This window comes from Ursus americanus, chromosome 5 (assembly GCF_024610735.1).
Source record: "Ursus americanus isolate L20-20 chromosome 5, mUrsAme1.1.p, whole genome shotgun sequence".
Taxonomy (NCBI): domain Eukaryota; kingdom Metazoa; phylum Chordata; class Mammalia; order Carnivora; family Ursidae; genus Ursus; species Ursus americanus.
In genome coordinates, this window is record NC_142131.1 from 41,511,369 (window position 1) to 41,535,264 (window position 23,896).

A 23,896-nucleotide genomic window follows, 5' to 3' on the forward strand; every position below is an offset into this window, starting at 1 on the left:
CATCCACTTCACAGGATTCATGGCTACATTCAAGACATGTTCTCTTTTTCTAATTTAAATGTGACCCCCCACACTGAATTATGAAATACATGTATGTTGTGTGCAAACTGCCAGCATTGGTCTAAGTTTATAAAGCAAGTGCGAGGTGAGCACTGACCTGCTGGAGCACCACCTGCATCCCTGTGCCTAGTGCTCTCAGCACAAAAACAGTTTCCTGAAAGGCCCATTACCAGTGTGATACTCAGAAGCTAGTCAAACACTTCAAACCTTCCAGACATCACAAACAACTATAGCTAATAGGGTGGTATTTATATCTTTTATATCTGTACTCTCATTGATGGGTGTGGAGGGCTACAAATGATTGCATCTTTTCAGGTAACTTTGTGCTCTATGTCTCTTCACCCCAGCTTCAACATGCTAAGAAATGTTATGTTAAACTTATATTTACAAATGGTAGTTTTTGTTCAGGATGCACTTTCTGCTCTAGTCAACCTTTTTATAAACCCATCCTTGGTAAAAGCTTTTCATGCCAAGATTTTTTTTTTTTTTTTTTTTTTTACTTAATACATTTTACACCAGTAACACTACTGTAATTCCAGCCCTTGTTTCCAGTCCATTAAGTTTTTCATCAAGTTAACTTTGTCATTAACATGTCTTTGCTATTCTGGTCATACTTCTTACTGTGGTTCATTTCATAATAGCTTCTTAAGTCATGTAAATTTAATACAGTGTGCATTAATATTTGGTGTGCAGTATTTGTCACATAGGAATAGTCTACTTCCACAGTAACATACGCTCTTCAACTACTCCTGAAATACATGGCTCTATCAGTCTTTCACTTTCTCCTTTTTAGTGCACAGAAAAGCAGTGTGATGTGATGATAAATGGCAACTCCTGGGCAATGTAAGGTAGACATCCAGTAGTAATGGCAGTTGTGATAAATCTGAGAACACCTGCCCAAGGGCAGCAGCTTTTATGAATTAGGGTTAGATTTACCTGAAAGCCCAAAATTACAGAGCTTAAATAAAAATATAAATGCATTTCTCTTAATAAAAGTCCAGGAAAGCAGACCTCAGCCAGTATGCCATCAGGAAAATAGGCCCTTTTTCTCCTAACTGCCCTCACACCCTCCATCAGCAGCTTCCCCTTTGTGATTCAGCATGCTTGCTCTAGCCATTATATCCACATTCCTCCCAACAGTAAAAGGAAAAGGAAGAAGAAAGCATGCTCCCTCCCTTTGAGAACACTTCTGAGAAGGTTCATACACCACTTTCACTGACATCCTATTGGCTAGAATTCCTGGCCACACCCACCTGAAAAGGAAGCTGAGTCTTTAGGTGACCATGTGCTCAGCCAAAAACTGGGAGAACAGTTACTGTTAACAAAAAGGAAAACGGATCCTGGAAAACAACTAACTGCCTATGCCACATGACTACTGGGCTCCAGCTAGTTTAGGCCATGTGCAAATGTGGACCTATTGAGACGAAATGCTAGTTACTCAAGAGAAGTGAAAATCCATATTTTTATGTGAAATGGTATAATTTTTTTATGTTGACACGTGATTCAAAAAATGTTCATAGCTTGAGAATCAAAATATCTGTGGTCTACATCCTATCTCTTATGTAGATGAGAGTATAGAAAATCATGAAAAAGATCTGTTACATGTCTTCATGTTGCAACATTTATGCAAAAGGCAAAAAAGGATTTATCTTGGTAGGATGAAGTTGCAGGTATTAACAAATGTTTATCCTCAGACGGGAGACACACCTGCCCCTTACTAGGTATTGATACAGTGAAGAACTATATCCATATTAATTTGTGGGGGGGGAGCAGTGCAGGGACAGGGGAAGAGGGAGAGAAAGAATTTTAAGCAGGCTCCATGCCCATTGTGGAGCCTGATGTGGGGCTCAGTCTCACCGCCCCGAGATCATGACCTGAGCTGAAATCAAGTCAGATGCTTAACCGACTGAGCCACCCAGATACCCCAAAGTAGTTTTGAATATATTTTGAAGGTAGAGTTGGCAGAAAAGAAGAGAAGAGTCAAAGATGATGCCCAGATTCTTGGCCTGAGCAACCAAAAGAATAGAGTTGCTATTAAATGAGACAACACAAAAGAAGGGGGAAATATCAGGGACTGTATTGTGGACATTTAAATTGGAGATACTTACTAGACATCTGATAGGAGAGGCCCAGTAGGCACTGAGATATACAGGTCTGGAGTTCAGGAAAGAGTCACAAGCTGGAGATACACATTTGGGTACCATGAGTAGACAGATGGTATTTAAAGCTCCAAGACTGGTTCAGATCACCTGTGGAATGAGTGTACAGAGATGAGAAAAAGATCAAGGGTTGAAACCCAGGCACCCCAACATTTAAAGGTCAGATGAGAGGGAAACTGCTGAAAGACCTGAGAAGGAATGGCCAGGAAAGTAGGAAAAGAGGTGGTCAAGTGTGTTACAGTAATCAACTCTGTCAAAATGATGTTGACAGGTCAGCTAAGATGAGGACTAAAAAGGGACCATTGGCTCATGCTCTCAACAACCACATCAGCTTCCAGTCCTGGAAGAAGAGCAAGTTTCTCCAGAAGATTTTTCCTTGCCAGATCCCAGTTTAGTGCTCCTTTGGCATGTAACACATATCTATATAATAGCATTTAAGCATTCAACAAAAATATAGCTATTATTTATTATTCCCCAAGTACTACTCTAGGCTGGCAGTCTAACAAAAAGTCAACAATCCTTTCTCATGGAGCTTTCATTTTAATGGGGGAGGGGAGGGCACAGACAATAACATTAAAAAGAAAATTTGTATAGTATGTTGAAGGTACTAAGTACTATGGAGAAAAATAATACAGGGAAGGGGTATAAGGAATATAAGGAGTTATAATTTTAAATAATGTGCTCAGAAAAGGTCTGTCTGAGCAAAGAGCAAGCCACATGGGTACCTGGAAGAACATGACTGGCAGAGGGAACAAAACACAAGCCCTGAGGCAAGAATACGCTGGCCATGTTCAAGAAATAGCAGGGAAGTTGTGTGGTTAGATCAGAGTAAGCGAAAAGGAGAGTGTTAGGAGAGAAAGAGAGGTGGCATATTACCCAAGAAGTTGCCAGGTCTTATCCAGCAAATACCAAAGAGAGGCCAAAGGAAGAGGTAACCATTTCCTGCAGTTCTCACTAAATCAATCTTTAAACTTCAAAACAATTTAAAATCAAAAATCCTCCCATAGATTTTGACTGGGGGGGGGGGGAAGCTGCTCTTAAAATTTACAAATGTTACTCTATGTAAACAATACAACTACCTAGCAACAGTGTATGTATTAACTATTGATGTTAACACTACAAGACTGCAAATAACCTACATGTTTATTGATAGGGAGCTGATTAAGTAAATTATGGTTGAGTCATATAATATAGAAGTAAAAGATGAATAAGTTTTCTATGGAAGTATCTCAAGATATATTTAGTGAAAAAAAACAGGTACACAGCAATGCGTATGGTATTTAGTATTTGTATTGTCAAGATATATTTAGTGAAAAAAAATAGGTACACAGTAATGCATATGGTATTTAGTATTTGTATTCAGAAAGACACAGGAAGAATAAGCTTTTAAAAAAAAATCTTTTACATCTCTAGAAGTATATAAGAAAGGCATGAAGGGGTGCTTGGGTGGCTGAGTTGGTTAAGCGGCTGACTACTGATTTCTGCTCAGGTCGTGATCTCAGGGTCCTGGGGATTGAGTCCTTCATTGGGCTACATGCCCAGCACATAGCCTGCATGAGATTCTCTCTCTCCCTCTGCCCCTTTTCTGCTCACTCTCTCGCTCTTAAATAAATAAATAAATAAATAAATAAATAAATAAATAAATAAATTTTTATTAAAAAAATAGGCATGGATGGGAGAGGAGGTGGAGGGAGATTTTTCACTGTATGCCTTTTTGATATGAAAGTTATGTGAATGTGTTACCTGTTCAAAAATAATAATTTTAAAGCAGTTCCAGACAGATTAAAGATCTAAATTTAATAAGAAAGAAAACCTAGATTTTAGAAAACAAAAATGAGTACATTTATGACTTCAGAAAAAGGAAATAATTCTAGTATAAGAGGCAAAATGCAAAAAAAAATAGGGAAAATATTGATCAACTTAACTACATTAAAAATTTTTAAACTTATGAAAAACAAAAATCCTCATAAATTAAAATATAACCCTTAGATTGAGAAAAGATATTGTAAAACCTATAACTGACAAAATTAGCACAAATTAACAAGAACAATATAAATAACTATGTAAAAATAAGCAAATGACATGAAAAAGCAATTCAGAGGAGACATCTCAATGGCTAAAAAAATATGAAAAATGTTTAGTATCCAAGGAATCCTGAAAATATATATTAAAACAACAGTGGGAAACCATTTCCCACCCATCAGACTGGCAAAAATAGAAGGTTTAAAAACATGGAATGTTGACAAGGATTTGGGGAAAGGTGAACTATTCTATAATGTGGTGGGAGTGTAAATTAGCACCACTTAGAAGTAAGTCAGTCAGGGTCCTCAATAGGAAGCAAAAAAACTAAATGACTAATTTAAAAAGAAAAGGTGTTTATGTTTGTTGAAAAAGTACTAAGAAGCTTACAGACTTCCACAAAGCCTGGGTAACAGGCTTGGAAAAAGAGAACAAAGGAATGCCCTGCTGACAATCCAGAGCGAATTTTATGCCAGTGAACCAGTCTGGGGAGCCGTCGTCCATGCCTCTAACAAGCACAATTTCTTGTGTCACTAGATTCAACATCAGTGTCCTGAGTGGGGGAAGGGAGTGGGAGATATCTGTTTGGCCCAGCTTTAGTCACAGCCTTGTGCTCTAGCTGCCCAAGGGGCTGGCAGAGTATCACACACTTCAGCTTCTATAATGGGAGGTGAGCTCTGCCTCCTATGAAGTCTTATAATAGAAGCTTCCTCAAATATAGGAAGAGGGTTCAGATTCAGGGCAGCGAAAAAATACCAAATTCCATAGAAAAGAACAATCTATTCCATGACCAGCAATTCCATTTCTGAGTGTAAACCTAGAAATTTTGCTACATGTGTTCAAGCAAATATTTACTCATATATTCACTGCCACATTGTCTCCAAAAGGGAAAAGTTGGAAGTTACCCAGTTTCATTCATTAGCAAGCAAATGGATAAATGGTTTTACTCATACAGTATAATACTATATTGTAATTAAATGAATGAACAAGATCTATATGTATCAACATGAATAAATCCTCAAAAACAGTGGTGACAAAAAAACACAGTTGCAGAAGAATACACCGTATGATAGTATTTACATAAAATTTAACCATATGTAAAATTATAGTATATATATATATATATATATATATATATATAAAATAAGAAACACGTTCATGGAAATGATACATAGCTACTTCAGCATACCTTTGAGAAAAAGAGAGGGGTTAGGGTAGTTTTAACCATAACACTTTATTTCTTTAAAAAAAGGAAAATTTGGAAAATATTCATATTTGGATTGTGGATGATGTCAGTTTCACCCAGATCCCATTGGATTACTTAATGGCCTCAATAAGTCAACTCAGACACAACTTTCTGTCTCAGGTCTGCCTCTGGGGAACTTGATAAGACCATCTATTAACACAAGCTCCTACTTCCCCCAACACATGCCAGTAACTCTGCCTTCCCTCTGTTACCTAGGGTGAATGTGCATGTTCAGATCTAAGGTCAAATTCTCTACCTGTGTACCAAATCCCACCCCTCTCATATACTCCAGGACATCACTACAAGAGTTGTCTTCTTTCTGGCCTTCTGAAGTATACAAACATACTGTAAACGCCACTATCTTTAACAACAACAACAACAACAAAACACCAAAAACTCTAGATCCAATTCCCCTTCCTGCCATGAGTGCATTTCTTTGCTTGTTTACATCACAAAAGCCTTTGATAGAAATTGTCTAAACTTTTCTCCAATTTCTGTCTTCCCACTTACTCTTGAAACTCACTCAAATGAGATTTTCATTCCTTGGACTCCTCCAAACCTGTTCTTACCATGGTCAACCAATGGTTTCCATATTGCTAAATCAATAGTCAACTTCTGATCTTCAGTTTACAGCATTTGACACAGATAAGCACTTCCTCTACCTTGAAACACTTTCTTCCCTTGCTGTAATAAAAGCTGGGGTTATTGTTTAGCAACTACCCCTCACACTTCCACTGTGGGCATTTCTTTTTTAAAATTTGAGTCATATGATGTCATTTCTCTACTAAAAAATGCTTCCCTTAATTCTTTGATCTCATTTATTACTGATGCCCTCACACCAATTCAACCACTCTGGCTTCCTTGCTGTTCTGTGAACATAACTATCCCAGGCACACTCATGCCCCAGGGCCTTTGGCCTTGCTGTTCCACCAACTAGAATGCTGTTACCCAGTTGGACACACAGGCTTGCCCACCTCACCTCCTTAATATTTTGGCTCAAATGCCTCCTTCCATTGAGGTCTTCCCTAACCACTTTAACATTGCACCTCCCTATCTCCAACTTCCCTCTCCCCTTTCTTCTCTATTTTTCTTCATAGCAGTTACCATAACATGAACACCACATATTTTATTTATTCATCTATGGTTCCAATTAGAATGTACATTCCAGAAGAAGAGATAATTTTTTTTTCATCTGTTTTCTTGTCTGTTGAATCTTGAGGGCTTGGAATATAGCAGTACTTAATAAACATTTGATAAATGAAAGAATCCGTCTGACATTCTACGTATTTGAAATTTCATCAATATATGTAGATATTTAGAGATAGACTATAGAGAGATAGACTCAAAGGGAAATACAATTAAGTAAATGTCTCCAATTCACAAAGGATCTTCCAAATCTACTAAACTGTATTTATGTTTTTATTATAAAAGCGGAGTTTACCTAAAAGGAAGGAGAACTCTTGAGTCTCCTCGACTTCAACATTCTCTTAATCTTGAGCTTTCATCTGTTTTGCATTCCTTTCAATGGCTACTATGTGCGTTCTCAACATTTTACACAAAACATTTAAAGCCTCTTGTTCAATGCAATAGGGTTAGGTGTAGAAGGCAAACTATATGTGTGGAAAATACGCTTCTGGCCCACTGAATGTTCTCCCTATCCACCATTCCTGGTCGTCTGGATCCTTTGTCAGGATTCCATGCTTGAAACTTAGAGCACAAACCCAGAGGCCATGTTTGTGAGGAGCTTGGGTCAGGACTGCAACCTGTCAGGTTATTTTTCAAGTTTCTAGAAGACAACTCAATTCCAGTTTTTGGTTTTGCTTCCTAAGCACGGAACTTCTTCGGACTTCTGTTTGGCCTCCCAGCTGTTGATGCCATGACCCCAAAACTTAACAGAGGTTAAGAGGATCATAACTAGCCACAAGGCCAGGTAAGTTAAAAAATAATGGAGCACGCATACACATACCTGAAGTTCATCCTCGCTCCACTCCCCAAGCCCACAGTAGCAGATAGGGAGAAATCAGTTTGCTAGACTTTGTTCTCTGCAGCAGCTAGTGTGACTAACCAGGAAAAAAGTTAACTCAGATTTTATATTTGTTTCCACTGCTCTAAAAACCCCCTCCACTCCCCAGTATTTGCAGCAATTTTGTCCAGTTTCTTATTAAGCAGGGATGGAGCTGACCCAAATTGGGCTTCTCTCCTTGGTTGGGTCTGGCCTCCATTTTAGATATGAGTTAACCCTCCGAAAAGCTTTATCAGAAGCAGGAACAACCCCCCCCCGCCCCCCCCCCCGCCAGCCTCACCTTGGCCAGGTTTTCCTCATTTCACATTTTTCTACAATTCATTCCTGAGTCATGCATGACGACAACTTTCACACAATTTACGTTACGTCTCCAGATGACCTCAGGTGATGGCAGGGGTGATCAGAAAGAAATGTAACAGTCCAAAGGTCAGAACCCATATCCCAAAGTGGCCCGCAGTCGCTCGTAGCCGGCCACGCACCGGGGCTCTGGGCGCGGAGGAGGGCGGAGGCGGGGCGCTCGCTCCGGGAGAGCGGCTAGCTCCTCCCTCCCGCCCCTCGCGGGTACCTGGCGGCGGGCGGGGGCGGTGCTGCGCGGCGTCACGTGGCGGGGTGGGAGAGCGGGCAGGTGACACCCCGGCGCCTCCTCCCCTTTTCCAGCTCGGTTGGCGGCAGGGGCAGCAGGGGCCGCTGTGAGGAGCTCCGCGCTCGCGCAGCCGCCCGCCGCCGCCGCCGCCGCCGCCCTCTGCTCCCGCGCGCGCCGGCCGCTTCGGCTCCGCTCCCCGCGGGGTGAGTGCGGGACTCCAAGCCCGCGGGCTGGGGCCAAACTTTTCCGGGGCGCGGAGAATCGATGGGGGAAGGGAAAGAGACCCCGTCGGCAGGGGTCCGGAGCAGCCGGATGGAGGGACCTCGGCGCGGCGCGCGGGCAGCGGGATCCGGGTGCGGGAGACCGGGGATCCTGGCCAGGCCCGCCGCGGGCTGTGGGGAGGCGCTTCGGAAGTTCTCGCACCACGGCCTGTGGGTGCGGAGGGCGAAGGCCCTTGCCGCGTGAGGGCGAGCTACCGCGCTCACCTGCACGCTCCCTGGGAGCCCCCCGCCGCCTCGGCATCCCAAAGGGCGGGTGCTCCCGGGCCGCCTCGGGGCTTTGAGCCTCCCGGAGCGCTCCCGCGGGGCGGGGACCCTGCTACTCCGGCCGGGAGGGCTCGCTGGTGGGACTGGGAGAAGGACCTGCTCGACCTTGGCCGCCGAGGTCACTTTCCCAGCTCCGGGATCTGGCCTCGCAAGCCCCCCACCCCCCAAATTCCCGAGCTCCTTTCTTTCTGCTTCCTTACCCTCTGGGACGCTTTTGTGTCCTCGAGGCCGGAATGAACTTGGGGGGCTGCTCTCGTAGCGTGGCGCTGCCTCTTTGGCTCCCTGAGCTGGACTGTGTCCCGACGACTGCCCCTGGCTGAGGAGGGTGATGAGTATTTAGCCGTAGAACAGGTCGTGCTGGAGATGGAGATGGGAAAGCCTGTTGTTTCATCTTCCAAGGTATCGTTGGTTAGGAAATTGGCCTTTCCCCCCTCGTCAGTCAGCGCTGATTCAAACTTCCCGGATGCGGAGCGAGCGCTCCTTCGAGCTCCCTGGGGAGCCGGGACAGGAAGGGTCCGGTCTTACCCCTGTCCAGCTCCCGGTGGGACTGGGGAAACACGGCCCACACCGACTGAAGAATCGTTTCGGCGAGCCAAGCCTTTCCCCTCTGGCTGAGATAGCTCCTCGGAAAGCGTTTTTACTTAACCGCATACTCGCAGGTTACTTTGTTTCACAACTCCCATTTATCTTTCAGCTGCTGACAAGCATCCATACTCTGTGATTACCTCCGCCTTCTTACTGCTCGCTTCCTTACTAATTCCCTCACTTTGTAGTTTCTGCTCCTACTACTGGCCAGAAATTGTTCTCCCCAAGGTCACCGAGGACTAGCAAAATCTTTTCCTCTCAACGGCAGGCATTTATTTAGTGTTTATGTGACGGGCACGGTTCTAAGAACTTACATTAACTCTTAATCCTCGCAAGGATCCTGTGAGGTTAAAGGATTATGTTATCTTCATTTTACGGATGAGGAACCGGATACCTCGTAAATGCCCGTGATCACACAAGTAGCAGGAAGGGATTCCAACTCAGGGGCTCTGGACCAACCACCGTGCGTACTGCCTCATCTAGCATTCCTTTCTTCCTCTTTATTTCCTGAAGTCCTGACCTGAGCTCTTTGAAGCATCATTGACCAGGTTCTCATTCTCGGATCGCTCTTGTGTGGCTTTGTACTAGTCTAGGTTCTTTTTATTTATTTATCATTATTTATTTAGAGATTTCACAGAACCCTTTTCAGTTCTCACCTCTAGTTATGTGATTTAATATTCTGTGCTTTTCATGTGTCTTAATCAATTTTAGAGTAGCATCTGTCAGTTTATACTGTAATATTCCTTGTGGACTTGCCCTCTTTTGCCTCAAAGCATTTTGAGTTAATATCATTTATGTCAGGGGCCCCATCATTATCCTAGTCACTCAGGTGCAAAACTCAGCGATCCTGTCTCATGTCATCTCTCTCCCGATCATGATACCTCTTCAACTTCTACCTTGTCTCTTCCTTCTGGCTTTCATTGAGCCTTACCCCCTCCCTCACGCTTCTTCCCCAGTCTCCCTGTTCCCTACCTCTGAACACTCATTTATCACCTGTCATTTGTCATTTTCTCCTGTTGGGTATCTTCTCTTGTAAATGTTCCATGTCCACGGAAATATTGTAAACAGCTTAGGACATTAAATCTTCAGGCCTTACATGTAGTAGTTGCTTGGTAAACATTTGCAGGATATGATGCAATATGAATTAAGGTAATACACAGGTGCAGTTGATGATGGTAGAAACTTTTTTGAAAATTTTAAGCCAGGTTTTAAAGGGTGTTAAGGATTTTGCGTTCATAGAAATGGAGGAGCTGGCAGACATTGTGGGAGAGGAGAAAAGCCTCTGCTGACTTCGTTGCTGCAGCTAGGAATCCAGTTATCCTGGATAAGCATTAGTTAGTAATGTAGCCGTAGGACCGTATCAGTGGACAGTTATGAATCCTAATCTTACCTTAGCAAAACAAGACATGAAACCAACCACAGTAACTTATAAAAGAAAAAGCCATCTTTTATTGCAAAATATAACACATACATATAAATCCATGAAACATAGATGAAGAGGTGACCACAGTAGGCATATTTAGCAGTGGAATGACTGTCTTCTTATTCTGGCAGGAGATGTGATGATAGTGGGTTGAGACTGCAGACATGCCTAATAGGAACTTTTTCCCAAAAGCTCTGTAAAGGTGATGTGTGCCTGGACTAGTCCCAAGAGGGTGTCACGAAAGAACTGGCTCTGCTTGCAGAGGTTTGAAATGAGGAGAAGAGGAAACCAAGGAGGTACTTAAAGTGAGACTAGGGAACCAAAGAGAGTTTTGACCCATTGAGAGCCATTCTACCACAGTGATGTGTTGCAATTTTGCCTTTGTCTCTCTACATTTTTTCTAATTATTATCTGATGTTTCTAACTATTAGCTAATATTTTTCTATTAGCTAATTAGCAAATCTGATTTCCAAAACTCCTTCTGTTTGTGTTATATTCCAGCAGTTGTAATGTCCTAATCCTCTACTATTGAACAGGTATCAGCAACACTTACAAACAATAATACTTACAGTATTATTACAGTAATACTTACCTTTGCAGTTGTGTCACTTTATGAATTGGGGTTTGTTTCTCATTGGAATGTACGTAAAAGAAAATCCCTGTCCTCAAATTATTTGTAGTTGAGTGGAAGAAATAGGACTTTTCCTAATTTGTTAAATTGTTTATTCTCCTTGGTATGCTATGTATGCAAACATCAGTTTTAGGATATAGAAGAATGCTATTTACCAAACAAATAATTTTGGAGACTTTGTATGTCTATTAGCATGTTAAATTGAGAACTAACCTTGAATTTTAATCTAACATCATATAGCATGGAAAGAAGCCTGCGATAAATACATTTTGAGAGAGGAGTAAATCTTAGATGTGTTTCTGTCACTCATCCAATTTGGACCACTCACAAGTTATGAAAAAGTTGAAAATGAATGCAAATTTAGCATTTTTAAGACTGATCTTCTAAAAAATCGCAATTTCCAATTATTCCTAATTTAAATGTATTAAAAACACCTGTTATTACATTGGGAAGTAAAATTATCTGTTTGGCTAATGATAGAAGTAGCCGCACCATCATAAATCCTTCTAAACAGGCTATTACTGAGATGAACTAAGTTACCATATCACATATAGCATACAGGTCTGCCGTGTAAAATACAAATCTTTATCCGTCTTGAGAAGCAGCCTCACAGCCTTTGAACACAAGCAGTCTAGCTTCTTCGTCCTCTCTGAGATAAGGTAATAGAGCTAAATCTAGCTGAAATTAGGGAGTTTTGGAAGTTGTGTATTCCACAAACATTTAAGTGAGTGCCAGTTTTGTGTCAGGCAAAGTGATCAGCAAAATGCCAAAGCCAGGTCAGGGTTTCAGGGAGGTAAACAATTATGGTGCAGTGCGATCAACTATGAGCAACACAGATTGTTGGGGAAGCCAAGTGGAAGAAGGCAGACACAATCGTCCTCTTGAGCCAAAAGAAGAAAGAGTGGGAGTTAGGGCAGCAGAGAAATGAGATGAGGGCAGGAAATCAGATTGAGGCTGGGAGAAGGCAGATGCCTTGCAGAGAGTGGAAATAGTGTGAAACAAGTGCAGAGGAGGGTGTGAGGTGAGGTTGCCTAAGCCTGCAGTTTGCTGAGAGCCTTGTTTGACCTGAAGGATTTGGATTTTCTCCTAAAATCAGAGACATGCAAGAAGGTGAAGGGTCTGTTCACGTTGGAATTTTAAAAGCATCCCTCTGACATTTGTATCTTCACCTTTCCGAAACATCTCCTCCTACTGGAGGCTCTCTCTCTCTCTCTCCTCTACCTGACAACTAGTTCATAGCTCGTTTCTCTTTGGAAAGGACAGCCACCTTCAGTGTTTATGTTAGATATCTTGATTATGCTCTGTTGGCATAACAATTTTGGAACAGAAAATAAGCTTTTATGAGTGTCCTTGTGCCACATGTTTATAAAATGCTCAAACTTGCATTTAAGTTTTCAATCTTCTATTGACGAAAATTTTCACATCTTTTAGGTATCATGATAGTTGCAACAAGGCACTTTACATGCATTTTCTCATGAATCCTCAGAGACTGGCAAGGTCTGTACCATGATTCTTGTGGTGCACATGGGTGCAGAAACGTGAAGAAAGGTGCTCAGGTGAAGAAAGCAGACAGGGTGCTCAGGATACACTGTTGGAAGTATGCAGCCAGGGACTGAACCCAGGTGAAACTACAATGTTTAGGCTCTTCCCACTCTGCATTCTAAATCTGTGGGTTGATATTTTAGAGGGTATAAGACACACTAGGGTTCTGATATGCTATGGTAGTTTGGTGAGGGCATAAGGGCAACCCTAAAGATAAAACAGATTTAGATTTTTCAGGGTCACTGGTAGAAATGGGAGAACTAGAAAAAGAGGGTTTGGCTAGTAGTTCCTCATGTAAATACAGCCCCTTCTCCTTTCTGTCCCAAATTTCTGGGTTTTGTCTTAATAGCACATCTGTGATGTATTTGTTTATTACAATCAAATGATAGAACAGAGACAGAATAAGGACAGTAAAGTGTGCTCATATTTAAGGATAACTTATCGTAGGTCTTTCTGGGGGCTTCTCTGCCCACTCCCCTTCTTATCTATCTTTTTCCTGCCTTCTCTAGGCAGACGGTGCTGTGTTGGTTCCCATGAGTTAAAAAGATTTACGTCTCAGAAGCAAGCAAATAAGCAAACAAACTAGTGCTGACCTCACATTTTAATCCCTCTGCTGGTTTTCATTCGGGTTAGCCAGAAGGCACCTGCTGATACCTTCGGTCTCTGAAATTCTAACAGGTGTGACGTTAACTTGAAGAAAGATACGAGGTAGAAGTAACATTCCTAGGAAACCAGAGTCCAGATAACGATTATTCAGTAGCTTAGAGTGAGTTCCTGGGTATATGTAGAGTGGTATTTAAAAAACGTTGCAGGAAGTACTATTCCTTGTTCAAAAGGAGAAAAATAAATAGGTAGTAGATAATACTTCACAGTGAATCGTAGCTCATGTTTCTTAACAAATACTGGGTTAGACATAGGCACTTGCCATTTCTCTAGGTAAAAGACAGATGTTGGCAATTGCATATGGTTTATCCTAATAAAAGACAGTCCTCTTGACATCTCACAGGTTGACCCAATGAGCTGAGCCTATACTCTTCATTTCCCCTTAAAGCAGACTGAGTGCAGGAGACAGTGCAGCCAGGCCTGGTGAACACGGCTGCTAGTAGCCTGTTCCCGGATCCAGCTGCTGGGTTACTGGCTCAACAGCAGTCTATTGTATTTATCATAAACCTGTTGGTGCCAGCTACACTTGTTATTGTGATTAGATCATTTAAATACCAGTAATAGTTGTGTAAATCTATGAAACGCAAGTGCAAAAGGAAAGAGTATTGTTTCTGTGAAAAGAATATTGAATTCTTTAGAAAGAGCCCATAAAAGCAAGCAACTAAAAAAGCGGGCAGGAAAACTAAAAGATTAGAGAGAATATCATGAACATTTTAAAGAAAATATCCTGACCTTGCTTTACAAGTTTATTGTTTTGTCTTTGTTTTTTAGTTATCAGCCCACTTAGAAAATTAAAACCAGAAATTATAGAAAATAAATTCTGACTGTGGTTTGTATAAAAAAAATTGGGGGGGAAGAATTCTTCAAGGAATATGTTGGAATTACTTTGGGACATTGGGGAATCAATGCATGTTTATATGTCTTAAGGTAAAGTAAATGTTTATGGGGTATGCACAATTTTTTAATTCTTTAAATACATTTTTTTAAGATTTTTTAATTTATTTGTGTGAGAGGGAGAGAGAGAGCGAGAGCGCACAAGCAGGTGGAAGCAGGCAGAGGGAGAAGCAAGCCCCCCGCTGAGCAAGGAGCCTGATGTGGGACTCAGTCCCAGGACCCTGGGACCTGAAGGCAGACGCTTAACCAACTGAGCCATCCAGGTGTCCCTAAACAGATTTTTTTTTTTATTAAAGATTGATTTATTTGAGAGAGTGAGCATGCATGGTGCGCAGAGAGGGTGGGGGGAGGAAAGGGAGAAAGAATCCTAAGCAGACTGCGCTGAGCGTGGGGTCTGATGTAGGGCTCTTTCCCACAACCCTAAGATCATGACCTGAACTGAAATCAAGAATCAGATGCTCAAGCAACTGTGCCACCCAGGCGCCCCAAACAATGTTTTTGATTAACCAATCAGAACTAGTCAAAGTTGCTGCTGCTATTAGTCTGACTGTGCAGTTAATGGCATAGCATGCTGAGCAGTCACAGCCTTTGCCTCTGTAGTTATTCTATGGGCCCACGTTAACAAAGGAAAACTTTGCCATTGGGAATGTGAAAAGCAGGGCACATGGAGATTTTTTTTTCTTTGCTTACCATGTCATGCTAATGTCACATAACTCACATTTCTTATTTTAAATTAAGCTTTTAGCAACCATATAACATTCAAGTTTATTTTAATAATGTGAACCAGTATGTAGATCCTAGGGCTGATTTCTACCTCCTTTAAGTGTCTTCCATAAAAATTGAAAACAAAAATTGAAAAAAAAATCCATAGTGTAGTATTAGCTAGAGTCTATTAAACTTAATAAATTTCTTAGTGTTACCAAGCTGGACAAGTTGAATTAGGCAGGGTGTAACTTATTCTAGATTCAAATACTAATTTTAGAAGTATAATAATTATTTTCTGAAGCGTTACAAGTTAGTGAAAAAAGACCAAACTTGTAAAATAGAAAAAATAAAAGTACATTTTTATAGTAATAGCATCTATTGAATACTTGCTGTATGCCAGGCATTGGAATAAATTTTACATATGCCTTCTCCCATTTAATCTTCATAGCAGCCCTACTGAGAAGGTTATGTTGTTCCCATTTCCTAGACAAGGAAACTGATACAGTATAGATGTTAAGAAATATGCCCGAAGTCAAGTGGTTAGTAGCAGAACTGGGCATCAGATCCATTTCATTCTGAACCCTAGTGCCCATATGCCCATGCCCTTACCATTTTTTAGAAAGATTTTATTTATTTGAGAGAGTGGAAAAGAGGAAGAGAGAGAAAGCGTGAGCAGGGGGAGGGGCCAAGGGAGAAGCAGACTCCCCACTGAGTGGGGTGACTGACTGATGCAGGGCTTGATCCCAGGACCCTGGGCTCATGACCTGAGCCCAAGGCAGATGCTTAACCCAGTGAGCCACCCAGACGCCCCTGCTCTTACCACTTTAATAAGGTAGTACTTTTCACCTGAATTTTCAACGTAGGGTTTTTTGGGGGTTTTTTGGTAAGCAGTTTATTGGAGAGGTGATTCTAGACATTATCAGCAGGAAGAGAGAAAGGCAGCCAGTATAGGATGTGTTCATGAAAACGCTCCTCACGCTCCTGTGGGCACCTGCTTCACTCCCACCGGGTTATGCCTCATCATTGTCCTAGCACCTAAGGGGTGAAGAGCTAGAACCTTTGCTGGGACATGAGCATGTAGGTAATTTACTAATAACATGTTAAAGTGTTTTGACCTGGAAAGGACTTTGTGATCATTTAGGCCAACCTCCTCTTTGACAGATGAGGAACCTGAGGACAAGCCATTTAGCAAGGCCACAGGCCTGTTTATCATCCTGGGGCCAGAAACAAAGTCTCCTTATTAGAGTCCAGGTGCTTTTCTAACCTCCTCATTATTTTTTCTTAGTTAACCTTAACTCTGAACATGCCTTTACTCCTGAATTTTGAAGTACCTAAATTACCCCACCCCATCTTTGTCTACAAGGAACAATATTGATTACTCCCTATACCTTACTGTAGAATACGAATGGGGCAAGGATCATGTTTCCCCTGTGTTACGTATGGAAAGCCTGAAGCTCAAAGCAACACAGTGATGTCCTCAGGCCCATGTATTATAAAACCCAACCCTGAGCTATGACTGGAAATGTAAAGGAAGAAAAATGCATTATGTTAGCAAAGATGACTAAACCATCCAGCACAAGCCATGTTGTCTCATTTAGCAATCCCTTCCTGTGCTCATTTTCTTTCCTTAGCCCAAGTTCATCCCCTATAGGTGACTGCCTGACAATCTCAGAGAAGTAGCATCTATGGGGCTGGGTAAGGGTAATCTCGGTGGAGAGTTAGTGCCCACTGCTTTGCTAGGTACCCCCTGAAAAATCTGCCAACCCCCACCCTTGATCTTCACCATGTCATCAGTAGACAGAGCAAGGATAGATGTTGGTCATCTCCTTATTACCAGGCACGTATGTACTGCAGCAGCTCTTGCTGTTTCTCCTCCTTCTCCCTCTTTGCCTCTGTGTGTCCCAGAAAACTGTTTGCATGCATCATCTCAGTCCTTACTGCAACCCCGTGTGATGTGTGCTCTTAGCTCAATTTTAGAAACCAAAAATTTGAGACTCCAGGAAATGTCAATGACTTCTGCCAAGTTCACTTAGGTGGTGAGTGGTAAACCTGGGTCTGCAGTACAGATGTTCTGACTGTACATCCTGCCACTGACTGTGTGTGGCCTTTGAGTCGATTTCCACAACTTTAGAAAAATAGCATGGAGGAGGGCAGAGGATATGCGTAGGAAATAGGACAGTTGTGAAGTTTGCATGTGATAATAAATAATTTATGTTCCACTTTTTCCAAAACGATTTGAAATGCTCATAATAATATAGTAAGATCCAAGCATGGAAATGGAAAATGTAGGTAACATAGTTGTGGTAAGGGGAACCCTAAATTTTAACTGTTAGCTAGGTGCTCATATTGCGAAAGTAAGAAAATGTTTTCACAATTCTAATGGTTTGTTTTTTAAAAAATAAAACATAAATGTGTCATATAATATTTTCCCCCCAGAAATGAATTGTAGAAGGGATTTGTCATGTAGGTCCTTTGAAAGAGGATCTTGAATAACTCCATGTGTAATACTTTAATTAACAGTTTTGCTAAAGATGCAAAGATATTTTTTAAATTAGTATTGGTTCTTGATAACTCATTTATTGTGGATATTAATGAAAATAAACTCTTTGAAATGTTTCTCCAGAGTCTCCAGGGCTGAGCTAATAAAGTCTAGATTCTCCTAATGATGGATAATAATAACTCACATGAGGAAGAGCAGAGCTTTTTAATCTAAGGTTGGCCTATGGATGGAATTCAGAAGGTCCGTAACTCTCCAAAACATAGATTTGTACACACGTGTGATCAGAAACGTGGCCCATAGCACTTGAGTCTCAAAGGATAAAAGCTATTGATTTAGGAAAGACATGAAATAATATATTTCATGTATGTAAAATGCTTAATAAAATTTAACTGTGTACATGGAAAAGGATTAGCCTTTAATGTGAATGTGGATTTAAGCATATAATGTCGACGTGACCCAACTGTGTAGACTTCATCCATGTTACAAGGATGCAATTAGTACAGGTAGTTAGACCCTCGAAAAAAGATACCATCTCCTGCATGCATGGTAGTTTTCATTTCTGTTGTCCTAACTCTCTGGGAATAAAGGCTTCTACTTATTTATGAACTAAACATTGCCTATTTGCTATGGGCTGGATACTGAGAGGTAAAAATATAGAAGTCACATTCTCTTCTCATTTCTGTCTTTATCTTATACCCACATCCACATTAGTAGCAATTTTGTCAGCTACATCCACAAAATATCCTGAATCTATCTACTTCAATAAGCTCCTAATCCTTCTGTCTCACTACAATCAATTCTTTACAGAGCAACCAAAAATGTAAGTCCTGTCACTCCTTTGCTTAAAAGATCCTATCACTACTTTGCTTAAAAGCCTCTGATGAGAGTTTCAATTTTGCAAGATGTTGATTTCTAGAGATGGATGGTGGCTGTGTTTGCACAACAATATGAATCTACTAAATACTGCCGAACGATATACTTAAAAATGGTTAGGATGGTAAATTTTATGTTATGTGTATTTTACCATAAGTTTAAAAAAGGAAAATAAATAATCTGCAACAACAACCAAAAAACCTCTGGTGGTTTCCCTAGATGGACCTAGAATAAAACCCCTGCTCTTTAACTGAGGCCTCGACCCTGCATGTCCACCCTGCATGTCCACATCCCCAAGGCATCCAGATCACTCTCCTCCTTGTGCTCTGCTCTCTGTTACTCTGACTTAGTGAGTTTCTTCCTGCCTCCAGGCCTTTGCCCTCGTTGCCTTCTCCAGGACCGCTTGCCCTTCAGATCTTCTCAAATGTTCTAGCTCTTTCTGATTACCCTTGTACTGTTGCAGCCCTCTGCCCTTGGTAACCCTGTCATTATCACTCTGTTCGGTTTCATTTTCTTCCAAACTTTTGCCACGGTTTGTCTTATTTATGTTTGTGTCTGTCTTAGTTTACTTGTGTATCTTCCCGTACAAGTAGACTGCCTGAGAATAAAGATCTTGCTGTATCCTTAGTGTGGAGAAGGGTGGTTGGCACATAGTAGGTTATTCACATATTTATTGAATAAATGAGTGGAGATGTGGTCCCTTCCCCCAAGGACCTTGCAGTTCCTGTTACTGATTCTCAGTCTCAGTTGTGATTCTGAGCAAGGTCTTTGAGAGCCTCTCAGCCAGGTCTCACACAGAAAATGGGTAACTAGTTCTGCACAAAATAAAATGATGTGGGGAAGGAGGGGGAAGGGGAAGAGGAAGAGGAGAGAATGATATTGGGGCCAAAAGAGTCAAAAAACACATAAACTATTTCCTTTCATTCAAGGTTTCCTCTCTTCTAGCTCCCTCTTCACCTAAAAAAAAAACAAAACAAAACAACAGCAACAAAAACAAAAAAGCACAAGAGAAAACAAAAATTTAGCTACATATCAGTATCCAAGCATGAAGCCTGACTAAACCAAGCTTAAAATGAAAATCGTATGTGATATCATATATCACATTCCCAGAAATGCCTGACTCCTCTGGACCACTTGCTCATAGAGGATCCCTTATGAGCCCTCATTTGTATTAGGCAATGACTGTCCTGCCAAAATGAGTCCATAATCTTACCAATCTTTCTATCATTCCAAACTTATCTACTCTAGCACGCACTTCCCCAGTGACCATCAGAACTCACCCTTTCCATCCTCCTGTCAAACTACAGGCCATTTTGTAGATAACTGGAGTTTCATATTCATGTTTTTCATTAATGTTTTTCATGGGAAATATAAAAGAAAGTATAGAGATTTATGACACAGACACATTTTCTATGTATGCCTGCTGTGAAAAATCATACTTTCATATAATCAGAAAAATCAGATTATTTTCTGACTATGATAATAGTATATGCTGATTTTAGATTGGAAAACATAACAAAACAAAACCAAAAAAAAAAAGCTTGTAACAAAAAACAGACCTCACCCATAATCCCATCAACCAGAAATTACCATTGCTAACATTTTGATAAATTGCTTTGCAGCCTCTTAAAGGCATTTTTAAAATGTTGAAGTTTTTCTTGAGGGAAAAGAATTGACGGCTATTTAAATGAAGAGTAAGAGTCATCTAGTATACTTCAAAAAAAATTTTTACAAGCATTTGCAACATCGACATTTTATTTCTTCCTTTAAAGAAACGCATATTAAGGAAATTTCCAAACATTTATAATAGTAGAGAGAATAATATAATGAACTGGATGAACACATCACCCAGGCTCATGGCTAAACTTATTTCATCTGTAAATATTTCAGTATATCTTCAAAAGATAAGGACTTTAAAAAATTACTACAATTATTATACCTTGTAATAAAAAAAATTTTTTTTATGCTCTTAAAGATACATGATAACCTTTAAAGGAAAAAAGGGCAAAATCCTGAGAATCTCTGAATAATTTATATCTGTTTCAATTATTGTGAGGGTGTATCAGAGAGAATTTGGGAAACAGCAAGAACATCTGCTTGGCCAAGAAAGTAATTTGATCAGGAATCAGAGTGAGAGGGGAGGGTAAAGGGTAAGTGGGGTCCAGTTAATCTAGTCTATGATCAGGAATTCCAGCTTGGTTCAAAACTCCATTACATATTGCGAGAGGATTCTGAAAAGACCTGGTCAGAGCGTTCTGAGTTGGGCCATTCAGGTTGCTGGCTTGTCACATTGTCAGTGGAAACTAGAGTGTAAAATGGAGGACGTTGATCCCTTGAAGCAGCACAAAGCCCGTTCTGAGAAGGGCAGAGACAGTGCAGGAAAAGTTGAGAAAGTCTGGATGAGGGAAAGATTAGGAGGTTAAGGTTCCAAGCCTAGAAACGGGTAAATTGTGGTGCCCAAATTGGTCTTGGGGAAACTGGGTTGGGAAACGCTTTGTTTGAGATTCTGGAAATTTCTTCATTTCTGTTCATTGATAATCATTGCAGGTTAAGTGAACAAGCTCATTTGTAGAATTTGAGACTTTTAACCAAGGTGGCCTCTTCCAGTCAATTCTTTTATGTGGGGCAGTTAGAATTTGTTCCTGTGAGATATTCCACAAGTCAGGTGGTTAAAACTCATAATGGTAGCTAAAGCCAGAAAAACTAGAATTTCTCCTTTGCCTCTCTCCTCTCCTACCAGGAGGAGCATCCATGGAAGTTATTTAAGTATCTCATATAAAACTAACTAGGAAGAGAAGTCTTTGTTTACCTAGAAATACATTTGTAAATATTCACCATGACCACTTTTATAGGGTGGTGGTTGTTCTTATCTTGTATTACCTGTCATTTCTGTTTGCTGATGCTGGGCTATTGTTTGAAAGGGCCATACCTGGAGAGGCTCACATTGAGACGATATTGAACTAAGTTATATTTTTCTGTCCAGATGAATAGTGGGGGGAAATGTTAGTGTAAGTTGTTGCTTTTGGAATCTTTCATACCAAAATTATTTTACCTAAAAATTAAGTGATGCTATTTAGCTATACTATCCTGTATTACAAATATATTTTATATATATTATGCATTAAATAAATATGTCTACTTGCCCAGGAGTGTAACTGCTCTTTCCTTGGGAAAATCTTTTCTTTGGTTAAAATAACCAAATTATAGATTTTGTTTTCAACTGGAGATGTCTTTTGCAGACATGGAATAAATGCAAATCTTATCCTAATCTGTATTAGTTTTTAATTTGTTAAACAAAACTGAGACACCTTAATAATAATAAGTTTATTAAAACTGAATGAAGAAGGTTGTGTAGATACAGGAACAGCCTGCTAACTCAGAGGACGTTTATCATGAAGCTTTAGTACCTAAAATGCTGTTGGAAATCAGCAAGAAAGCAGAGAAATCATCCCTGAGCAGAGAAATCTGTGTCCTGAAGTCCATTGAGTAAATCTGTATCTGACCCATAGGGAGAACTTCTGGTGTTTAATCATAGTCTATTTAACATTATTTTAAATATTCCAACACCCTTGGTTATTTTATTTCCTGTCCCATAGCAGATAAAGGACTACAAATGAGAGTAAGTATGATCTTGTAGAAACAGGAATGCTGGTAACAAGCCAAGTGTGGTGGCTAAGCAGCTGATAGGGAGGAGACAGGAAATCTATTAAAAGCAGATGCAGGTATTTGAAATGCTGGCAATTTGGAACTTTTTAGTGTAGGGCAAAGGTCATAATTCCAGCCCTGGTAGTCACAGAGGGCACTGTTGTGATACCATTGCTCTCAATAATATCCCCAAATCATCCAGGCTTAAGCGCACTGTGTAAGATGATTGTAATCTTTCAAAAGATGTTTTCCTTTTTTTTTCAGAAGTACTTTTTAAAGTAATCACACCGACAGATAAGTATTTCTGTTATCTAAAATGTTTACTTCCATGGAACACTGCATTCCAGTGGTAAGGCTGAATAAATGAATTGTACCCATACATAGAAAAAGAGGATGAAGTAATTTAATCTTACTATTGGTTACTTTTCTTATTCACAATTTTCATTGGGACCACTTGTTTTTCTTCCTTTTATGGACTTATCTGTGTCTTTCATGGATGTGTATTATTATGTATTGTATAATAATTTCCCCATGTTTAAATGTGTAATGGGTAAGACAAGTATGATTATTGTGTTCTCCGGGGTTCATCAATCCACATGGCCCACCTTTGGGTACCATCTCCCTCCCCTAATAGGGCTCCTGCCCTATTCCTCTTCCCACCTGGACTGAATCTGTTATTGCCAATTCTGGTTTGTCTGAAAGGCAAGGTATTGGAGACCACTTGACTCTCACTCTTCTTCTCGTTCTTGTAATTCTCAGTTATGGCCTAAAGGAGAAACCCCTTACTGGGTATTACAGCCTTTCTGTTGTCTCCTACCATTAACCACACTTTCATCTCTGTCTTCTATCCTTTGAAACCATCGTCCATTGTGTTCACAAACTCTCTTCATTCCTCAGTCCCATCACCTTCCATGCATATGAATATGGCTCTTTCTCTATGCCCCATGTCCATGCAGTGCTAAGAGAAGTTTCATCCATTCATCCATTCAACAAATATTTGAGTGTCTGCCACATCTCAGGTACTGTCTCGGTACTAGAGAGGCAGCAATGCACAAAATGGATAGAGATCCCTGCCTCTGAAGAGCTTATATTCTAGAGTGTTATGGAGGAGTACGGGGAATCACACAAACAAATAAATACAGAATATTGGTGAGATATAGATAAATAATGTTAAAAAGTGCTAGGGAGAAAATATAAAAGTGATAAAGATGGGGAAGTACATAGTAGTGGGGTGCTGAAGGTGACATTTTAGCAGAGATCTGACAGAAGTAAAGCCACAGCCATGGCAGATAACTTGAAGAAGAGAATTCCAGGTAGTGGGGAGAGTGGTTTCAGATGCTTTGAGGCAGGAGCATTCTTGATGTGTTCACGGAAGGGCAAGGAACCCAATGCGGCTGAAGCTAAGAAAAGAAGTGGGAAGTAGGGAAGGTCAGAGAGGTTGTCAGGGCCCAGATGGTGGAGAGCCATTTGGCCCATTATAAGGTAGAAAGACATCGCCATGTTTTAGGCAGAGAAGTGATAGGACTTCGGTATTTTTTATTTTGTTTTGTTTTCTCTAGTGTTGAAGAAGGACAAAAGTGACATTGGGAAGACCAGTTAAGAGGTTATTGTAGTAAATCAGACAAGGGACTGACAGTGGTTTGGATGACAGTTGGAATGAAAAATGGCTGGATTCTAGAATACATTTAGAAAACAGGGTTGTCAGGATTTCCTGATGGGTTTGATGCGGAGGTGAAAGAAATGGAGGCTTTCTCCCATATTGAAATGTACTAAGGTAGACTGGCCAGAATTTCCCTCTTT

General features: G+C 40.6%; 1 protein-coding gene and 1 long non-coding RNA gene across 3 annotated transcripts in view; one reads left to right on the forward strand and one right to left on the reverse strand.

The window, feature by feature from the left end:
• Window positions 1–535: 535 nt before the first annotated feature.
• LOC148110084 (uncharacterized) lies at window positions 536–8,182 on the reverse strand. Its single transcript, XR_015724516.1, has 2 exons — window positions 7,788–8,182; window positions 536–2,309 (listed from the first exon to the last, which is right to left on the reverse strand). It is a non-coding gene; the product is annotated as an uncharacterized LOC148110084 (long non-coding RNA).
• The window catches only part of ELOVL7 (ELOVL fatty acid elongase 7), a 75,900-nt gene continuing 60,159 nt past the window's right edge, over window positions 8,156–23,896 (forward strand). The window contains exon 1 of one of the 2 annotated variants that reach the window (XM_045794306.2): window positions 8,156–8,293. The gene's annotated coding sequence lies outside the window, so the exon portion shown is untranslated. The remainder of the gene's footprint in view (window positions 8,294–23,896) is intronic. The other variant, XM_087862133.1, reaches the window with a different exon arrangement.